Here is a 6000-nt window from a genome sequence, read left to right on the forward strand (position 1 = left end):
AACTCTGGGCTGGCCTACCGAAAGTTTGGACAATCTGAGTGTGCCCTGAGAACGAGATATGTGCAGCTCCTATCGGGATTTTTCGGCACATTCGGGCGGTGTTGCTGGATTTGTTTTAACTTGTCGAAGTGTCTTGTAGAACCGGGATACCGAGTCTGATCGGAATGTCTCGGGAGGAGGTCTATTCCTTCGTTGACCGTGAGAGCTTGTCATGGGCTAAGTTGGGACTCCCCTGCAGGGATTTGAACTTTCGAAAGCCGTGCCCGCGGTTATGGGCAGATGGGAATTTGTTAATGTCCGATTGTAGATAACTTGAACCTTAACTTAATTAAAATGAATCAACTGTGTGAGTTACCGTGATGGTCTCTTCTCGGCGCAGTCCGGGAAGTGAACACGGTGTTGGAGTAATGCTTGCCGCAGGTTGCTCTCTAGTTACTCGTTCGCGCCTTGCCCTCTCTTCCCGCTCTCTTTTGCGAACAGGTTAGCAACCATATATGCTAGTCACTTGCTGCAGCTCCACATATTTTACCTTGCCTTACCTATAAGCTTAAATAGTCTTGATCGCGAGGGTGCGAGATTGCTGAGTCCCTGTGGCTCACGGATTACTATTAAACCAGATGCAGGGCCTGATGACTCCATTCCAGATGACGCGCTTGAGCTCAAGTGGGAGTTCGATGAGGACTCACGCCGTTACTATGTTTCTTTCCCTGATGATCAGTAGTGGTGCCCAGTTGGGGCGATCGGGACCGTGTCGCATGTTGGGTTGATCTTTTATTTTGGCGCCGTAGTCGGGCCATGAGTGTTTGGATGATGTTATGCTATTTATGTACTTTGATTGACGTGGCGAGTGTAAGCCAACTATGTATCTCCCCTTTTATTATCTATATATTACATGGGATGTTGTGAAGATTGCCTAACTTGCGACATTGCTTTCAATGCGGTTATGCCTCTAAGTCGTGCCTCGACACGTGGGAGATATAGCCGCATCAAGGGCGTTACACAACCCTACAACCAAATAACAAAGAGTCTCTTGTGTTCCCAACACACCCAATAGAATGGTAAATTGTATAGGTGCACTAGTTCGGCGAAGAGATGGTGATACAAGTGGTATATGGATAGTAGATAAAGGTTTTTATAATCTGAAAATATAAAAATAGCAAGATAACTAATAATAAAAGTGAGCGTAAACGGTATTGCAATGCGTTGAAACAAGGCCTAGGGTTCATACTTTCGCTAGTGCAAATTCCCTTAACAATACTAACATAATTGGATCACATAACTATCCCTCAACATACAACAAAGAGTCACTCCAAAGTCACTAATAGAGGAGAACAAACGAAGAGATTATGGTAGGGTACGAAACCACCTCAAAGTTATTCTTTCCAATCAATCCGTTGGGCTATTCCTATAGGTGTCACAAACAGCCCTAGAGTTCATACTAGAATAACACCTTAAGGCACAAATCAACCAAAACCCTAATGTCACCTAGATACTCCAATGTCACCTCAAGTATCTGTGGGTATGATTATACGATATGCATCACACAATCTCAGATTCATCTATTCAACCAACACAAAGGACCTCGAAGAGTGCCCCAAAGTTCTACCGGAGAATCACGATGAAAATGTGTGCCAACCCCTATGCATAGGTTCATGGGCGGAACCCGCAATTTGATCACCAAAACATACATCAAGTGAATCACGTGATATCCCATTGTCACCACAGATATCCACGGCAAGACATACATCAAGTGTTCTCAAATATTTAAAGACTCAATCCGATAAGATAACTTCTGTTGGGGAACGTAGCATAAATTCAAAATTTTCCTACGTGTCACCAAGATCTATCTATGGAGTCATCTAGCAATGAGGGAGGAGTGGATCTACATACCCTTGTAGATCGCGCGCGGAAGCGTTCAAGAGAACGGGGTTGATGGAGTCGTACTCGTCGTGATCCAAATCACCGATGATCCTAACGCCGGACGGACGGCACCTCCGCATTCAACACACGTACGGAGCAGCGACGTCTCCTCCTTCTTGATCCAGCAAGGGGGAAGGAGAGGTTGATGGAGATCCAGCAGCACGACGGCGTGGTGGTGGAAGTAGCGGGATTCCAACAGGGCTTCGCCGAGCGCTGCGGGAGGAGGGAGATGTGTCATGGGATGGAGAGGGAGGCGCCAGGGCTTAGGTATGGTTGCCCTCCCTTCCCCCCACTATATATAGGGCCAAGGGAGAGGGGGGGGGGCGCAGCCTTGGCCCTTCCTCCAAGGAAGGGTGCGGCCAGGGAGGAGTCCATCCTCCCCAAGGCACCTCGGAGGTGCCTTCCCCCTTTAGGACTCTTCCTTTCTTGCTCTCTTGGCGCATGGGCCTCTTCGGGCTGGTGCCCTTGGCCCATGTAGGCCAAGGCGCACACCCCTACAGCCCATGTGGCCCCCCGAGGCAGGTGGCCCCACCCGGTGGACCCCCGGGACCCTTCCGGTGGTCCCGGTACAATACCGGTGACCCCGAAACTTGTCCCGATGGCCGAAATAGCACTTCCTATATATAATTCTTTACCTCCAGACCATTCCAGAACTCCTCATGACGTCCGGGATCTCATCCGGGACTCCGAACAACTTTCGGGTTACCGCATACTAATATCTCTATAACCCTAGCGTCACCGAACCTTAAGTGTGTAGACCCTACGGGTTCGGGAGACATGCAGACATGACCGAGATGACTCTCCGGTCAATAACCAACAGCGGGATCTGGATACCCATGTTGGCTCCCACATGTTCCACGATGATCTCATCGGATGAACCACGATGTCAAGGACTTAATCAATCCCGTATACAATTCCCTTTGTCTATGCGGTACGATACTTGCCCGAGATTCGATCGTCGGTATCCCGATACCTTGTTCAATCTCGTTACCGGCAAGTCTCTTTACTCGTTTTGTAACACATCATCCCGTGATCAACTCCTTGTCACATTGTGCACATTATGATGATGTCCTACCGAGTGGGCCCAGAGATACCTCTCCGTCACACGGAGTGACAAATCCCAGTCTCGATTCGTGCCAACCCAACAGACACTTTCGGAGATACCGTAGTGTACCTTTATAGCCACCCAGTTACGTTGTGACGTTTGGCACACCCAAAGCACTCCTACGGTATCCGGGAGTTGCACAATCTCATGGTCTAAGGAAATGATACCTTGACATTAGAAAAGCTTTAGCATACGAACTACATGATCTTGTGCTAGGCTTAGGATTGGGTCTTGTCCATCACATCATTCTCCTAATGATGTGATCCCGTTATCAATGACATCCAATGTCCATGGTCAGGAAACCGTAACCATCTATTGATCAACGAGCTAGTCAACTAGAGGCTTACTAGGGACATGGTGTTGTCTATGTATCCACACATGTATCTGAGTTTCCTATCAATACAATTCTAGCATGGATAATAAACGATTATCATGAACAAGGAAATATAATAATAACTAATTTATTATTGCCTCTAGGGCATATTTCCAACAGTCTCCCACTTGCACTAGAGTCAATAATCCAGTTCACATCGATATGTGATTAACACTCAAGGTCACATCCCCATGTGACTAACACCCAAGAGTTTACTAGAGTCAATAATCTAGTTCACATTACCATGTGATTAACACTCGATGAGTTCTGGTTTGATCATGTTATGCTTGTGAGAGATGTTATAGTTAACGGGTCTGAATCTTTCAGATCCGTATGTACTTCGCAAATTTCTATGTCATCTTGTAGATGCAACTACTACGCTACATATGGAGCTATTCCAAATAACTGTTCTACTTGGAGCTATTTTAAATTGTTGCTCCATTATACGTATCCGGTATCTCTACTTAGAGCTATCCGGATAGGTGTTAATCTTGCATCGACGTAACTCTTTACGTCGAACTCTTTATCACCTCCATAACCGAGAAACATATCCTTATTCCTCTAAGGATAATTTAGACCGCTATCTGGTGATCTACTCCTAGATTACCTTTGTACCCTCTTGCCAGATTTGTGGCAAGGCACACATCAGGTGCGGTACTCAGCATGGCATACCGTATAGAGCCTATGACAAAAGCATAGGGGACGACATTCGTCATTTCTCCTTCTTCTGCCGTGGTCGAGCTTTAAGTCTTAACTTCATACCTTACAACTCAAGCAAGAACTCCTTCTTTGGCTGATCCATCTTGAACACCTTCAAGATCATGTCAAGGTATGTGCTCATTTGAAAGTACCATTAAGCGTTTTGATCTATCCTTATAGATCTTGATGCTCAATGTTCAAGTAGCTTAATCCAGGCTTTCCATTGAAAAACACTTTCCAAATAACCCTATATGCTTTCCAGAAATTCTACGTCATTTCTGATCAACAGTATGTCAACATATATTTATCAGAAATTCTATAGTGCTCCCACTCACTTCTTTGGAAATACAAGTTTCTCATAAACTTTGTATAAGCCCAAAATCTTTGATCATCATCAAAGCATACATTCCAACTCAGAGATGCTTACTCGAGTCCCTAGAAGGATTGCTGGAGCTTTGCACACTTATTAGCATCTTTCAGGATTGACAAAACCTTCCGGTTGTATCACATACAACCTTTCCTCAAAAATCGTCGAGGAAACAATGGTTTTTGGATCCTATCTGCAAGATTTCACAAATAATGCAGTAATTGCTAATATAATTCCAACAGACTCTTAGCATCGCTACGAGTGAGAAAGTCTCATCGCAGTCAACTCCTTGAACTTGTCGAAAAACATCTTAACAACAAGTCAAGCTTTCTTAATGGTGATACCTACCATCATTTTCCGTCTTCCTTTTACAATTCCATATGTACCTAACAGCCTTACGACCATCAAGTAGCTCTTCCAAAGTCTACACTTTGTTTTCATACATGGATCCTCTCTCGGATTATATGGCCTCGAGCCATTTTGGAATCCAGGCCCACCATCGCTTCTCCATAGCTCGTAGGTTCATTGTTGTCTAGCAACATGACTTCCAAGACAGGATTACGTACCACTCTGTAGTAGTACGCATCCTTGTCATCCCACGAGGTTTGGTAGTGACTTGATCTGAAGTTTCATGATCACTATCATAAGCTTCCACTTCAATTGGTGTAGGTGCCACAGGAACAACTCCCTGTGCCCTGCCACACACTAGTGGAAGAGACGGTTCAATAACCTCATCAAGTCTCCACCATCCTCCCACTCAAACTTTTCGAGAGAAACTTTTCCTCGAGAAAGGACCCGATTCTAGAAACAATCCCTTATTGCTTTCGGATCTGAGACAGGAGGTATACCCAACTGTTTTGGGTGTCCTATGAAGATGCATTTATCCGCTTTGGGTTCGAGCTTATCAGCCTGAAACTTTTTCACATAAGCGTCGCAGCCCCAAACTTCTAAGAAATGACAGCTTAGGTTTCTCTAAACCATATTTCATACGGTGTCATCTCATCGGAATTACGTGGTGCCCTATTTAAAGTGAATGTGGTTGTCTCTAATGCCTAACCCATAAACTATCGTGGTAATTCGATAAGAGACATCATGGTATGCATCATGTCCAATAGGGTGCAGTTATGATGTTCGGACACACCATCACACTATGGTGTTCCAGGCTGTATTAGTTGTGAAACAATTTCCACAATGTCTTAATTCTGTGCCAAACTCGTAATTCAGATATTCATCTCTATGATCATATCATAGATATTTTATCCTCTTGTCACGACGATCTTTCAACTTCACCCTGAAATTACTTGAACCTTTCAATAATTCAGACTCGTGATTCATCAAGTAAATATACTCAACATCTACTCAAATCATCTGTGAAGCAAGAACATAACGATATCCACTACATGCCTCAGCACTCATTGGATTGCACACATCAAAATGTATTACTTCCAACAAGTTGCTTTCTAGTTCCATTTTACTGAAAACGAGGCTTTTAGTCATCTTGCCCATGTGGTATGATTTGCATGTCTCAAGTGATTC

Source organism: Triticum urartu, chromosome 6, assembly GCF_003073215.2.
Source record: "Triticum urartu cultivar G1812 chromosome 6, Tu2.1, whole genome shotgun sequence".
Lineage (NCBI taxonomy): Eukaryota > Viridiplantae > Streptophyta > Magnoliopsida > Poales > Poaceae > Triticum > Triticum urartu.